The sequence below is a fragment of the Sabethes cyaneus genome, chromosome 3 (genome assembly GCF_943734655.1).
Source record: "Sabethes cyaneus chromosome 3, idSabCyanKW18_F2, whole genome shotgun sequence".
Taxonomy (NCBI): Eukaryota; Metazoa; Arthropoda; class Insecta; order Diptera; family Culicidae; genus Sabethes; species Sabethes cyaneus.
Window position 1 is genome coordinate 3910989 of NC_071355.1, and position 17273 is coordinate 3928261.

Sequence of the window (17273 nt, forward strand, 5' to 3'; positions counted from 1 at the left end):
ATACGTAAAACAAACCCCATAGTGGAACCAGTCGGGATACGAGCAACCTTGGTGGAGATCGGGCAACCAACCCCGGTGGAAACTAAAGCCGTATGATGATAACAAAGGGGGAATCGTGTCAGTGTTGGGGCGCTAAGCAGGACTGTCAAAAGGAAGGGTCTGTCTGACTCATATATCGCTTTCATATGAAGTCATTACTTTATATTCAGTAGTCCCGGGCCTGTGTGTGAGTGTACGGAAGAGGTATCCCAAACTTGCAGACTAGACAAATGCAACAACTCTTGTATTATCCTCGTTTCCAACTCTGAGTCCGACCCGCAGTTAAACTGCTCTGATCCGCTGCCGATTTACTACCAGAATGTGCGCGGAGTTCCAACCAGAATCGATTACTTTTTGGTAACTGGATGTAACTGAGTCGAACTTCGATATAATCCTTCTAACGGAAACCTGGCTTGACGGGAAGATTCACTCGCAGCAGCTATTCGGGAGCGCATTTTCCACCTTTGGAAGTGATTGTAACTAGCAGAACAGCAGAAAATGCAACTTTACTCGATTACCGAGGCACCTGCTGCTTACCTAGCTCTCGATGTTGTGTTCAATTTGCCGATTCACCTCGTGTTTTCGAATGTTATCAAGGGCAATGGTTTTGACTTCCACCGAACTGATTTGGATTTTTAGCTACGACAATAGCGCATGTCGATTGATCACTGATTATGTTCCAATGCGCCGACCCGGTCGCATACCTCCATTATGGGAAAACGCACATCTCCGTCGATAAAATCTTCTGCACTGCGCGCATTTCAAAGATCGCGCTGCAAAGTCACCAATTAAGTGTGATAGTGATTTTCGAGCCTACACCATCTTCTTTATAAACGGTACATTCTACGAAGGATACGACTCTACGACTCTCGCTGACTTTGTCTCGTTCTGCCGGTGTAACATGAATGAAGGAGTGCCGATTGATGCAGTGTACATGGACCTGAAAACAGCGTTTAATCGGGTGATTCACGGTATTCCCCTTGCAAGGTTGGAGCAGCTGCGAGCATTCGCATCGTTCTGCAAGTTGCTACACTCGTACCCGTACACGCGTACACACCGTGGGCTGAGTGCCTGAGTGCGAAGATCAGGTCCAAGTTTTCCGACTCGTTAGGCAACATTTGTGGCGTACCACAGGGGAATAACCTTGGACCACTGTACTTGTTCTCTTTTTGTAAATGAACTTTCAACTTCCCTGCAACCTGACTGTTGATCCAAAAAGGACGCCTGTGCCGACGATGTAAATGCTAAGTGGATAAATTTGAAGATTGGTGTTCGTCGTAACAGGCTTACCGTCAGCATTTAAACAGGGCTTCGCCATCTCCCTTCACCGTAAAAATAAGCCTATAGCTTTTAGCTACAACAGGGTGGAAGATTTTTTACAACGCGACTATCATATTCATGATCTTGGTGTCGCCCTGGATAACGCTCTAGCTTTCCATATACATTATAACGACATCAGTCCGTATGAATAAAACAGTTTGCTTTGCTTTTCCCGAGTAAACCTTATGGAGGAAGCATACGACCCTATCCGTTTTATGGCAATGCTGTTCAAGAAAGTCTACGAATGGTTCAACTTGACTTGACGTTCAGTTGAAACGTGAAGATTCAGTGAAGATGAAAAACATATTTTCAGGTTAATTCAGTGATTTAAACGTGAAAATCGGACTTAGAGACCCAAATTTACCCCCAGGTGAGATTTTCAGCATCGTCGGACAACTTTTTTTTGTGTTTTTGTCCAGTTTTTATGAGGAGAGGTTCCATAGTGCGTCGTCGTTGTTGTTGTCGTCGTCGTCGTCGTTGTCTAGGCAGCGTCAAACATTCGCGTAGATGTTGTCGCTGATATTTTCCTGATTTTTGTGTGAGGAAAAAGAGAAGCGATTAATTTTGACAAATCCATACGGGATTTTGTGTTTGTGCGAACAAACTTCGAAGTTTTCTGTGTACTGTCGTTAATGAGAAAGACGATTCAGTCGGTACAGGTCTTCACCAGCAGGGTTGTAGTTGTGTGGCTTGTAAACTGCACTTCATTGAAACACAAGGTTGTTCACAGCGCTGCTACAGTATGGGTTAGCACAAACCAATTGTTATCTGGTTCATCTAAATTTACATCTAATAATAGCAACGTTCAAAGACAACAGACTTTAAACCAGGGTTAAAGTTCCTGTGTTAGGGAATTTGAAAAAGCTATCAATTACACCGAATATTCTAGTACACAAAAACTGGCAGTCAACCTTGGAATGTATCTAACTTTAATGTTAACTCACTGCTAGACCGACTTGACTTCGATGAGTTTGGTAATTTATTCATACTGCGCCGGAGTTTTATGTACGAAAACATACACGAGCAATAACGACGCTTCATTAAATTCAACAACTGCTAGATTTACATAACCTCGCCGGCAACCAGTTTCGTTGTCGTCGTCGTCGTAGCCACCGCTGGCTGAGAGAACTGATACGGGTCATGACCACCACATCGAACGAACGAGCGATCGAACGATGACGACCGCTGCCTGCCTGGTGGCACCCGGTGGCCGCCGGTACTCTTTTTTCGGCCCGATCGAGTGCTCCGATCAGAACTAGAAAAGCGGAGCAGCTAGCTAGAAAACCGTTCCGATCATTAACTGCCATCTCATCGCCAGATTCGAGGCGTTCGCGATGTGGCGTTACCGAACTCACCTTCGATTTCGCTGTACTTTATTTTTCACACTGCGCATTGCTATGAATCTTCCCTGCCAAGCCATACCCACACAACCGTGCGCGGATTGCAATTAAACGGCTGAACGCAAATAATAATAAATAGCTTTGAGCGTTGGGCAGAAAAAAAAAGCCCGATGATACGTCATTCGAATATGTTCCTCTAGTTTGAACACAATCCTCTGCCTGCAATCGAAAATGGCGTCCGTCCCGAAGTGTGCTTCGGAAGCAAAACGAAATTTTCCGCTGGCACGTGGTTCTTTGCTTTCCTTTGCTATATGTTTCCGAGTAAACAAACTAAAATCAATGTCCCTGACAAATTAGTTTTATCCTCCTCTATTAGTGTGGTTATGTTCCCTGCGACCACATTCGTAACTCATAAAATAGATTGCGGTGATTACTACTTCTGCTCTAGTTTTTCTTGTTATTTTTTGCCATTTGTCTAAATACTCCGCAGCATGCCGTCAATGAGTTGTCTCAGCGTCTTGCGTCAAAAGTTACACTGGCAAAGTTAATCATCGGCCATATTGATGCGTGCCAAATATGCCAGCCAGCGCAAAATCGAAGTCGAAAAATATGTTTACACCAGGAAGCAAACAATTATTGTTCCACCTTACCCTGGGGGGGAGAGGCAGCAGATTGTTTCATCAAAACAATCTAGTTCATCCTAGGCTGTCAGTCAGGTAGCTGTCAATTGAACAAACGCAAACATGGCGACGTATATATAGTCAGTAAGTCAGTCAGTTGATGATGAATAACGAACGACATGGCTACGATGCATAATGATTGCGACATTTTTTTTTGTCAGTCCATTTTCGTACAGCCAATCACGCGTGAAACAGGTCTAATAATAACCATTCATTGTCAAGCAAGCTTACAATATGTAATACAGAAAAAAAAACGAACGGTAGTGCAGCGTGTTAAATTTATCAAAGTACCATCGCCGCCGGTGTGTTAGTAGCAGAAAACTAGCCCATCAAATCACCGAAACGAGACGAATACTATTTTCACACAGCCTACTAAGCTACCAAGCGGCGGCACAACAAGCGAAATATACTAACACATGTTGCCCGCAAACTGCCAGCCAGCCAGCCAGCATTGGGCATTGGGTGAGTTCCCGGTTACCATGGTAACCGCGATTGTTAACTGCTACGATGCAGTTTTTTCTACCACACACTCACAGACACACACGCACACACACACACACTCACGTGTACCGTTAGGCACGCAAACGAAACCGAAACGCGTGTGCCGCAGCAGCACGGAGTTCCGGCGTGGTATTATTTAAGTAGGTGTTGTGTTGCTGTCATGATTTTTTGTAAACAAACCCAACAACAACGGTAACTCACGAGGTTATGGTCAGTTGAGTGTAGTGGCAAAACAAACACCAGCGCACAAGGGGAAAACTAAATCATCTTACTCATCAGAAAACAAATATTTATAAATGTACGTTGATGGCGAGGTTGAGGATGAATCGACAAAAAGCTACGCTTTTAATTGACCGTAATTGTGGGAAAAATCATTTCGATCTGGTCGTTAATGGCATCATTTAAAAGTGATTTGATGACTGCTGTGCGGGAGAACCTGCTCCGAGCTGTGTGCATCCAGTTACCTAACGGAAAAACTGGTTAATATCGTTGCCGTATTATGGGAGTCCTCAAATTGATAGCGAAAAATTACTCTTTCGATTGGACATTCACCCATACACTAACGAATGGAGTATCTGTTACGGGTACTAGGAATTACAAATTAATTATATTGCCTATGAATCAAATTAATGTGGTTCAACTGTACCTGAAAAAGGTTCCAAAAAGAAAATCCCCCAGAAAAAATTCATCGAGCCACGTGCTACGATTTATTTTTTTTGCAAAAAAAAAGTACTACCCACCCAAATGACAGCATGAACTAAACCGAAAGAAGTGTATGAAAATTTTCCGTCTAATCAGGTCACACACTTTCCCTCAGGGACACGGAACATGACGCACAGTTTGGCTGTCCGAGGAACGTTGTGTGCCATACGGTACGGTGAACGTTTTGTCTAATAAAACCTCGCAAATTATGATGGCCAATGGCAAGAGCATCAGCACTGTTGGCTGTCAGATTCCGAAATAACTTACCGGTCGATCCGGGACACTTTCGGGTGCACGCGATGCGTCGCGGTGGATAGTTAGCTGAAAAAAAAATCAGAAAAGGGGGAGTTTAACAAACTAAAACGTAACGAGTTCTAGTGGAATCAATAAATGTTAAAGTTCATCGATTGTGGCTCTTGAAGCTGGCCGTATCCTGTTGTCACAAGCATCAAACTACATACGTATCAGCTTTTTCTACTCCTCTTTCCGTGCCGGCAGTTGTTTGGGTAAACGGATTTGGTCTACTTTCCGATTCCCACTGTTTCCACCGCACCGCTTCGAGTTGCTTTTTAATTTAATGCTTCCTGCAATTCTTCACTTTATCTAACTTCCCGCATAAATGCATTCTATCTATACTGCGTACACGGTTCGAATCCCCACGTGTGTCAACCACCACCAATACCCCCACACCCATCAGACTGTGTGTTGTATATCTGTGATCTGTGATAGGTGATAGCACAACGCCGCACCGCACCGCGGGGTGAAACAATACGAACATGTTTATGTTTCTGTTTGGCACTCCATGCGAAGCGAACGAAGGCTACTATGTTGGCGAGTTGACGCCGATGACGAGTTACATAAAAAGAAAACAAACATGGCGGCGTCCCTACTAGCAGACCCGGTGCGGCAGACGGAGTGTGCTGATGTGCCGCTTCTCATGATCGCTCTCTAATCGCCTGGCGTTATATTTATACGCCACTAGCGATCCCACGTGTGCTGTGCTGTGTCCCATTGTACGGCCCTTCCAATCCAACACTTCATTAGCATTGTAGTTCGGCTTGAGGTTTTCGAAAATAAAACAAACCACGTGGTACTGCTGAATGGAACGTGAAAACGTGGATCTCCCGTCCGACTCCATCTTTGGCTACTAGCGAAGGAAATCACCACTGAAGTGGTGATTTTTTTCTGCTTCTTTCCCCAAGCAGAGCAGAAATTAACTTTCGTACAAAAGTTGCGAATTCGCGAAAAATAAATCTTATCTAGTTCGCTCACTTCCCACCAGTAGTCAGTGAGTGTGGCTAAGCTGTACAATGCGTGAAAAGAGGAAAGAATTTCAAGGTTAATTTTTTGTTTGTTTTTTTTTTCGTTCATATCAACAGTACAGTGACGGACAAAGCAATAGAGCCAAACCATGCTGATGGTGCTCATCAGAGTCGTTATTAATGATGTACTTTATCAATATATTTTTTAAAATATTTACTTTTTTTGGCAAAATAGTGCTGTCTTGTTTTGTCCATCACTGTACTATACGGTTCAACTTGAATCTCTCGTTGTGACGCAACTTCATCTAGATACGTCAGAGATATATATATTTCAAAGTAACTGCTTTTAATCACAAAATCAGATGGTGTACATACTCGTATCGAGATAACACGTCGTTCCAACCCAACACAATGTAGTTTCGACTCTTTCCGGGCTTGCTCGGGGTCTCGACTTGTTGGGAAAATTTCAATCTTTAAAACACTCTGATAGCGAATCGTATCTAACCGAGGGGCTAGCTTTCTTCTCGATTTGTTCTATTATTGGAATATTCTGAGTGCGATATACATGCATTATCATGTTTTTTTAATACTATTTTTTGTGAGACACTTTTACACACAAAGAAGTAATAAATTGTAACGTTCACCAAGCTCACCCTGCTGTGGGGAATGAAAATTTAGGTAAAAACAAACTACTCACTCTTGGGTAGCTACAATCAAGTCATCATCTTCTCTTTAAAATCTATCTTCTATCTATATATGTAAAAGTGAGCGTGAGTTTGTATGTTCCACCAAAACTCCAGAACGCCTTGACCGATCTCCATTCTATCACACGCGCTGATCTAGTGTGCCATGCGTGACGTATGAATTCGCGCAGTTTTCAGATACCAATTCAACACCCAACACGATACGTTTAAAAATAAATTGCGACAAAGTTAAAAAAGATAGGCGTTTCTCATCAAATAACGAGTTTTAGAACGATTGCAGAGCTTTAAATTGGTAGATAAAAATAATCAACTTTATCACACTTTTTTAGGATAAATTTGACAAAAACTCCGTGAAAAACACTCATTTCTAAGCTTTTTGCTTATGAAAAATTACTAAACTTCATAAAGTAGGAAGTTTAAGAGCACTTTCAATAGAAAATTTTGTCAGCTTTCGAATGAAAATAACAGAATTGAGCTAGCTGACATAGTTTTTGTACCATACGGTCCTCTATCACCCCCTGAAATATCTGCACTAAGCTACCTAACACCCTGTATAGCGGGCGGCAGTAGTTTAGTTTGTAAAACATTCGGGTACCAACCAAAAGAGCGGAGTTTCTTTCTCACTTTTCAAAGAAAAAAATTTTATTCCTGAGTTAGGGCAGAAAAATTCGGTTTCCAAAATATTTTCCTATTTCAAAAATTCATATCTCATAAACCAAATAGTATAAAATATAACAGTAGTATTATAACAGTAGAAAAGTAAGTAAATTTTCCTAGCATATTCATCATACAGGCGGTCCACCTTCTGTGCTACTCTCCAGAAAAAGAAGCAAAAAAGGAAGCGAGTCAGAAACTGAACAAACGGAATAGAAAAAGGGAAAAAAAGAAAAATGAAAGAAAAGACAGACTAAAGAAAACGAGGAAAACGAAAAAAAAATGGACAACAACAGAGAAAAGAAGAAACGGGGAGAAGAAAAAGATAAATTACGGTAGCAGGAGAAACGAGAGCAGGAAAAAAAAAGAAAAACTGAAAACGGAAGACAAAGGGGAATGAAAAAGAAAACCAGGAAATACCAAATGACATAAAAAGTAGGACATAATAGGACAACAATGAACAGAACCGACGAAAACTAAAAAATAGAAAACGAGTTTAAACAGGAAAAAAGACGAAACAAGACTGAAAATTGACTGAACGCTCCAAGCGTCGTAGTAGAATACGAAACCTGAAATTAAATAAAAAAGAAAACTTTCCAATTAAATTCCGTCCGGTGTTCCTCAAGATCCTAGGACCATTAATCTTTATACTTTTCGTGAATGATATTTGCGATTGGATCGATTCCGCAAAATTGTTGTTCGCTGACGACCTAACAATCTTCCGTACTATCACTTCCTCTCTCGATCGCGACGCTTTGCAAAGTGATATTAACAACCTGCTTCGTTGGTGCCTCGTAAACGGTATGGAATACCGTATATCCACGCGCCTCGTCATAGTCTGCGAAATTACGTGTTACTTTGGACCCCGACGCATCAAACAACGTTTGGCCATAATAACCCGTTTCATGCTTGTTGTACGCATTTCAATGAAGAAACCATTTATTTGACTTATTAGCAAAAGTAGGTTTAGAAATGCAATAATTAATTCAGAAAATTAGATTAATATGAGTAATACTAGTCTGTACTGCACTGAAGACTGTAAATAACAACAAATAAATAAATAAATTCTACTATGTATATTTATTCTCGACAGATACGTATTTCGCCTACGACTTGCAGGGTTCATCAGTGTCTGTTTTCGAACCGAAACGATAAACGAACGGTGAAGGCGATAAACGAAAAATAAAGACGAGGAGATAAAAGGAGTTAGCAACAGATGATAACTGGAAACCAAGAAGGAAAAAGGAAATTGAAAATATAGGACACGGGAAAGAAAATGGCAAAAAAACGAGTGAAAAACAAGAGCAAAAATAGGATTGAAAATAAGAAAATATGGGTCCTAAAACGAAAAAAAACGGAACAATGAAACAGAAAATACAAGACAGCAAAAGGATAAACGACAGTAAAAACGGAAGGAAAAGGAAAAAAGTGAGAGCCAAAATAAAAAAAAAATTATCAGAAAAGGAAAAAACGGAAAAAAGTGGAAAAAACGAATCAGCGATGAAATAAAACGTGTGATAATAAGGTGAAAAATTCTAATCTTAATTTTAAGTAAAACTTCGTAGCTAATTTCGTGGCGTGTGCATGTCCAATTTCAACTCTAATTTAATTCCAATTTTAAATCAAATTTAAACTAGGATTTCCAAGTCCAATTTCTAGTACATATTGAATTCCAATTTCGGAACTAATTCCAAATGTGATCCCAAGTTAAATATTAAGTCCAATATAAATCCAATGTTAAGTTCTATTTCGAGTTTAATTTCAAATCCAATTTCAACTTTAATTTCAAATAATTTTTCAAGTCCACTTCCAAGTCTAATGCAATTCCAGTTTCAAGTAAAACTTCAAATAAAAACTTTAACTTCGATTTTAGTTCTGATTTCATGTCTAGTTCAAAGTAAAACTTCCAATCCTAATTACTCCAAATTTTATTCTAATTTCGTATTGAATTTTAGTCGATATGGATGGGTGGAAAGTTGTTGCCAACATTATTATACACACAAATAATACAAACGTGCCAAACCCCGTAGCCCTGGTTACCGCTTGATTTGGAAAATAACAAATCCGGAGATATTCGCGATAAGGGCGCAACTAACAAAGTGTGAACAATGAGAAATATCACTGTGATAATTTGCCAGTACATTTTCAAGTCATAATTTAAATAAAAGTTACAAAAATCAAGTTTAAAGACATAAATTGGTGTAGAATAAATCAATCTTATAATTTCAAAACAATACTGCATAAAATTTGTGCATTTAAGCTCAAAACCAAACCCTTGGAATGAGCCTCAAAGCATTTTGACAATGAGATTCGCCCAGCCCTGTTTCGCCTTGTTTTGATTTTTTGTTTAGTTTCGCCTGTGTTTTGAAAACAACGCAGTTGCGCTCTTTACTATCGCCTGTTTACAAAACGATTTGCAAATAAGCCTGTCACTTCAATGCGAGGGGCTAAACTGCAAACTGTCTTTTGTTTTGATTTAACACTTCTATCGCCCATTGCTAAAAACTTGTTTTAAATAATTCTAACGATTAAAACAGAAGAAAGGATTCTTGCCAAGGATATTATCAGTCTTTTTAAGGCTGATGGTGTGATAAAACGATTTGTTTACAATTTACCAGTTGAGCCCCAATCGCGAATCACTCCGGAAATCAAAGCAATCGGGGGTGAAAATTTTCACTAATTTTTGAAGCACTTTCGTTGAGATAGGTTTGTTGTAAATTCGCTCTGCTTAAGATTGTTTTAAAATAAATTACTATTTATTACGTAAGATTGTTAACTGCTAAAAAATACAAAATCGTGGTTTTGTGAAAAAGAACCCTTCGAAGTAGCTGTCCTGAAGAACCGTCCTGTGCCTACAATTTTGGCCCTTCTCTCCCAGGTAAGGGAAGACTTCGTCCTGCTGCTAACTGTGCCTACAATAGTCGCTTTTACAGCTTGAATCTAGCTTAAACATTCATTGTTTACGAAGCATAGTTGCTGAATTATGTGTAAATGTTATTTTAGAGTGGTTTTGATATAATATTTCGTTATACGGTATATTCGATATCAGCAGGAGGATATTTTTTATTGAAAAATTGTAGCAGCGTTTTACATTACTCACATATTTCTTTTAAAAAAGTGGTGAGATTAATTTATAAAACATTTCGGTTTTCCATAATTTGATCAAACCCCGTCAAACGTCTAGCGGGGCAAAAGTGCAATTAATGGACGAAACAAAAGTGTATACCTAAAATTAAAGTAAAGAAAAAAACTTTTTCCAAATTAAATTTTACCACATATTAATATTTATTCCCGACAGATACGTATTTCACCTACGACTTGCAGGCCTCATCCGTGTCTGTTTTCGAACTTCGAACTTTCTTATTATTGCACACCACACGCCCAATCGTTGCGCAGCTTTTGTTTTGACTTTTGCTCAATATTACATTGGCATTATTGCCAAGTTTTTTTTATTTGTGGACAAATCCACTTACATATATACATACTTTAGGATTACCTTAGCATCCATTATAAACGTGGAAACCTCGCAATAAACGGTGAAAAACTACGGCTCTCACCGCTTGCGTTCTTAAACATAAAGCAGCACCGCAGAGAAGTGAACTGTCAAATGCGCGTTGCAGAAAAACAAGGGCTAGGACAAGAAAAACAGGTGTGCAATAAAATTGGACGGAGTGTCGTACGTTGCTCCAATGATTGAACTTACGAATTTATCAACAATTTTATTCACTTATTAAATACCGTTCTGATTCAAACTTCGAACACTTAAGCTCTGCTGAAACTTTCTTCAAAGCAAAATGTTCGATAGCATCTACCCTCATAAATGGTTTAATACCATGACAATTTATTTATTTTCGAGGGAAAATTTTAAAAATGAGTATAAAGCGTTATTTTACTTTGAAAAATATTAAAAACTACAAGGTATACAGCCTTAAGGATTGTACGAAAGGGTGACGTAGCGTAGGACTATATCAGATCATCAGATCAAAGACTAATGTGAACTGCATTTCTGCCATATGTATGTTTATAAGAATCTGTGAGTGCCATTCACTTAAACGAATGTTTAAAAGAGAAGAGCGAAATATTCAGATTCAATTCTTCATTTAATGCAATGGTGGCTTTGAAAATATGTGTACGGGGGTTTATGAGTACAACGCCTGCAACCATTGAGACATAGAGATTCCTTTTAAAAATCACTTGTCTGCATCACAAAGGGTAAAATAGTAATGAATTACCAATTTCTGTTTTATTTGTATGAGTCCTTATCCCCCTAAGACAGGGGTGAAGGATCTCAAATCATCATAAAATAAATAAATTCAAAATAAATTCATGCCTCCAAAAACCCCCACATGCCAAATTTGGTCCCATTTGCTTGATTAGTTCTCGAGTTTTGAGGAAATTTGTGCATCATTTGTATAGGAACCCCTCCTCTTACGCCCCCCTAAAATTGCTCTCTTACACCCTATAAAATTGCTGGTCATTTTATCTATCCAACGGCATATAAACTGTTTAGTTTCGTTCAGTAGTTTAGTAGTTGTTAGCATTTGCAATCTTTCATTCAAACGTTACACTTCTATTTTCGTTTTCACAATGTGCTACCCAGTTCCAGTATAGTAAACAAAGACGTAGTCCTAAGTCGAAAGTTGTAGTTCGGTTGATTCAAACTCCGAACACTTTCATAGTCGACATTCAAAGCTCAAATATTCTAGTCTCAGACGTCGAACCCTTGTATTACTTAGATAAGTATTAATGCTTTTATTGTCATTCTACTTAAAGGAGTGAAATAAATCCTTTTTCTAAACACTGTCTTTTTCTAAATCCATTTAACAATATGATTTAAATATTTCACACAATAATTAGTTTCAATCCATACTTCTGTAGTCAACTGCTAATATTTCGAACTCCATGTTCCACATCCAAAGCAAGTTGACTTTGTACAGCTTTACAATGCAGACAATTCATTTTCTCGAAGGAAAACCCGAAAAAACCTGATATTATTCTTGGCTGTTCGAAGTTTGAATCACTCCTCAAAACGTGAGTTCTCACTTTTTTCCAGCGCCTGCTGATTTTTTACAAGGAATTCGATGTCGTCTAAAATTCAATGTCATACCTCATCGAATAGAGGACATTCTAACGAACACGGTGGTGTACAATAAGCATAATATTTTATCATATTTGGTATACAAACGAGCATTTTATTCTGAAGTGTTCGAAGTTTGAGACTGTTGTAAGTTTGAATCAGAACGGTATTTCGACTTTCCATAATTTGTGCGATTCATGAACGAAACAAAAATATATAGGTAATTAGTATTACAGATACTAGAAATGGAAGATCTGGAGAAAAACACAAACTACCCAAGTAACAATCCAATAGCAAATTGGTCTTATTCATTTCTTATAGTAGTTTTATCAGATCATTACAAAGTCCATCAGGTTTTATAATGTTTATTCACAAGTGAATTTTATCTTATTTGATTAACATTTCTGAATTATGGCTGAAGGAGACTTAAAGAAACACCCATAAACTGCATTATTAATAAGTGCAATATACCTTATAAGCGGTTTTAAAATATACTAGATTTCTGCTTGAAACTTGATTTCTGCTCCTTAAAACTTAACAATAGTTTTGACAAACATTTATCACATTCTTCTGCAAGACTGGTTTATCTTAACAATACTGTCATAAAACTCTCCAAAAACTATATATTCTTGAAAGAGAAGTCATACTCTTATCAAAGAACATTCTAGCGTAAACAACTAATCAAAATGGGTGTCTGAACCTGGAGAAAATTGAAAAATATTAATCTTTTAATCTGTTCCAATATTTTGAAAGTAGTCAATTTAGAATCTTTAAGACTGTGAAAAGTGTATGATGTCTTGCAAGCGTTCTTTGAGGAGACAATCATAAAATCAGCAATACTTGTGGTGGTTTTCTTTTAGCTTCAAGCGACTCTTGAAACTCACCATAGATAGATATCCATAAAAATTACAAGTTTTAAAAGGAGCTTTGGAATTATTCTTGAGAACCTGCTTTAGTGTGGGCCTCAATAGTTTTATAAGGGTTTTATGGTTGTTTAATCGCAATTTTGCAGAACTATAAGTTTTATGATCGGTTTTAAGAAGAAAATGCTGGAGACCTCTTCACGTGCACCTTTAAATTAAATTTACTTGGGTAGGGGGATAGAGTTACGAATCAATGCGTCGAAAACCAAATATATGGTAGGAAGAGGCTCCAGGAAAGCAACGTCTGCCTCCCACGGACAGGGACTATTGACGGCGATGAACTGGAAGTGGTTGATGAATTCGCATATTTGAGATCTCTGGTCACCACCGACACTAATACGAGTAAGGAGATTCAACGACACATTCAACCTGGAAATCGAGAATACTTTTCCCTCCGCAAGTCGCTTCGGTCAAGGAGCCGCCACAGAAAGCAGACGATGTACAAAACGCTAATCAGACCGGTAGTTCTCTATGGACTTGAGACAGTAACTTTGCTTACGGAAGCCATTACGAGCACCTGCACGTATTTGAACGAAAAGTATTGCGGACTATTCATTGTTGGCGGAATATAAACGGATAGCGGAGAGTGGCGCAGGCGTATGAACTACAAGTTGCAGGCACTACTTGGAGAGATTCCCATCGTATACCTGGCGAAAGTTGAGAGACTACGGTATGCCGGGCGCGTTCCAGGAAAATCCGTTCTCTTCAAGAACTCCACCGGCACCAGGGTAGAGAGGGGCTCAACGTGCTAGATGGCTCGTCCAGGTTGAAGCCGACTTGCGTGTGTCGAGACGCACAACGAATTGGCGACGAGTAGCCCAGGACCGAGTACAATGGAGAGGAATTCTTGATACGGCAAGAGCCACCCCGGCTCTCTGCTGGTAGGAGTGAGAGAGAGAGAGACGCCCACTCACTTGTATCAGTTCACACGACCGTGGTTACTTAAGCAATCCCTGTGCTTACCGAGACTTCAGGTCTCCTTAAAACCGAGATGTCCAATATAGAGTTGCACATCATCAGCATACATTTGGATAGAGCAATACCTGAGTTTCTTTCGAGATATGACGTCATTTGCTACTTGAGAAATTTCTCGAGTATTTTAGATAATCTGCATAATATGCTGATTGGCCGTAGATTAGTGATAACGTTTAGAGGAGGTTTCTGTTTCATTGGCAAAATCTTTGCCACTTAAAAATAATTTCTAACCAATGCACAGAGGGGCCGGGCCGGACAAAAATGCCAAAATCGATTTTCAATTTTTATTATTTTCATATTTTTATTAAATGTACTATCTTTGAATATACATTTGCCAAATTTTGAAGTAAATCGAGTAAAAACTAAAGCTTGTAAAATTTTTTGAAGATACCAAAGTCAGGGAAATTTGTTGAAAGTCGTAATGCGAATACTTTGCTCTCTTTGATATTCAACTCGTTTTAGTTAGCTTAAAATAACACCACATTACCTTGCGACAGATCCTCGATAAATTCCGGGAATTCAACTTGGAGACTCACCATTTGTTCATAGACTACAAGGCGGCGTACGATTCAGTTAAACGAAACGAGCTGTGGCAGATTATGGTTGAACATGGTTTTCCAACTAAACTGATTAGGCTGATACGTGCAACCCTTGATGGTTCAAAATCACGCGTCAGGATTTAGCGGGTGAGACATCGGACTCGTTTGTGACGTTAGATGATTTGAAGCAAGGTGACGGACTATCCAATTTGCTGTTCAAAATTGCATTGGAAGGTGCTATTCGAAGGGCAAGCATGCAGGGAAGCGGTACCATCATCACGAAATCTCAAATGCTCCTAAGGTTCGCGGACGACATCGATATCATCGGTGTTAACCGTAGAGGACCGTAACCAGGAAGCTGCGAGGATAGGGCTAATCGTTCATTCTACCAAAACAAAGTATATGGTGGCTGGCAGAGAGCGTGGTAGCCCTTCGGGCGTTGGAACTGCGGTGGTGATAGATGGAGATACTTTTGAAGTAGTCGACTAATTTGTTTACGTTAGTGACATGTGACAACGATGTGAGCCGTGAAGTAAAAAGGCGAATAGCGGCTGCCAACAGGGCCTTCTACGGATTACGTAGCCAGCTGAGGTCCCGTAGCCTACAACTCCGTACAAAACTCGCGCTCTATAGGACGCTACGTCTCTCAGTGGTGCTCTACGGCCACGAAGCGTGGACGTTGAAAGAGAGCGACCGACGAGCTCTTGGCGTTTTAGAGCATAGGATCCTGCGACCAATTATCTGCGGCATGTTAGACGAAGGAGTGTGGCGCAGGCGCTTGAATCAGGAAATATACCAAGTATACAAAGATGCAGGTATTGTGCGTCGGATAAAACACGGCAGGCTCCAATGGACTGGCCACGTAGCAAGGATGCCGGATGAGAGCCCAGCTAAAACAATATTCAGCAGAGAAGCCGACAGAGGCCGACGACTTCGAGGCAGGCCTTGTACCCATTGGACGAGCGCTGTTGACGAGGATTGTCGTCAAAAAAGTAAAGTAAGTAAGGGCAACTGCTTTCCCATTCCTTGGACAGTGTGTACACTCCGCCAGATCTCGCTCCACCTGGTATAACCTAGAGGAACGCAATAAAACTTAAATTACTGCATGGGAGTTCGTTGCATAACCAATATGCAAGATTATTCTATTCAGTGGTCAGCTCCTAATAGTCGGTGGAAGTACCCAGGTGGGAGCTCAGTTATGTGCCATTTTTGCGAACACTTTAAGTTCGGGAAAATGAAATCATCCTTACAATGTCGCTAATATTAAGCAATTATCACAATTTATAGGGCTTTTCTTTACGGCTTCGGCTTTGCATCGGTTTACTGTCATGTTTTGCAACAATTTATGCGCGAGCCGGCCATTACACCGGCACCGACCGGTGCGGTGCAGACGATCTACATACCTCTAGTTGCGTTATTTTAGACGCAGATTTGGCACTTTCTCAGTTACGAACGGAAAAAGGCAAAAGACAGAAAAAATACATCAACTCGAGCACATTCTTTGCTGACATTTGGCACTGCAAACGACAAATATGGGTCAATTCACGCTCCCCGGGGTGAGTTGGTGGGTAGGTACATCGCCTCCGATTGGTTAGCTCCCTAATGAATGCTGTCAAACAAAAATAAAGCCGATTTACGGCCAGCTTGGTGACACACTGCGGGTTAATTACTTTTGACGGGAAGCTTCGATTGGTGGCGATACAGTCGCTCGCTCCACTCAAATGGAAGGAATGATTCTTGTCACCGCAGTTCTAAACAACGTAATTCTATTGTCATCAAATCATTGAATTGATTTTCCATTCAATCAAACCATTAATTGCTGCGCTTCACAGTTTCAATCGAAACTTTTTTCTCTTTCAATTTTTCATTCTTCTCCAAATCAGTGAAAGGAATTCGTCATCAATAGCGTTACATTCGTGTCGCAATGTATTTCGCAGTTAGAACCGATACACAGAGACAGAGAGAGAGTGCCAGGACAGCAACACATCTTGATTATTAACCTAATTTTCACTCACCTTCTCGATTTCTACCCGTCGTTAAAAGTCCAACAAATCAATTAAACCTGCAACCAGAAAATCGGCACAATTTTGCACGGCACAAACACTTTTCCTGCTGTACAGCACAAGTGCCTACTTTTGCTCAAAGCCGCTTCTTGCTTGCGAGCCGACGAAACGAGTGCCCCCGAGATGCCAATATACACACGGACGGTGACGGTTCTACGACGACGACGGTGGTGTGCTGCTGCTACTGTATAGTACACACATCGCAGCAGTCGGAATAGTAGGTCCTACGGTACGGGTGGCCCCGGGGTTGTGCAAAGGAGGCGGGGCCGGCACACGGCATCAACGACTAATGGAATCTCTATTGAACATTCATTGAATGTATAATATATGCCGTTTCTTGGCTAGCTGGAGCTTAGGCTTTTAGATTCGGATCCACTGGCAGAGGCGAAGATTTTTGTTGATATTGTATAAAAGCTGTTTCACGCTTCGGATTGTGTTATTATTGACGCTACTAGTTTCAACTAGGGCACTAACACTACCGGCCGTGCATGTGC

The 17273-nt window shown here is 40.1% G+C and overlaps 1 protein-coding gene across 1 annotated transcript in view; it reads right to left on the reverse strand.

Annotated features, from left to right (window-relative positions):
* Positions 1–16844, reverse strand: part of LOC128743373 (uncharacterized) — a 146225-nt gene extending 129381 nt beyond the window's left edge. Inside the window, exons 1-2 of the mRNA XM_053839931.1 lie at positions 16732–16844; positions 4850–4903 (exon numbers count right to left, since the gene is read on the reverse strand). The gene's annotated coding sequence lies outside the window, so the exon portion shown is untranslated. The remainder of the gene's footprint in view (positions 1–4849; positions 4904–16731) is intronic.
* Positions 16845–17273: the final 429 nt, after the last annotated feature.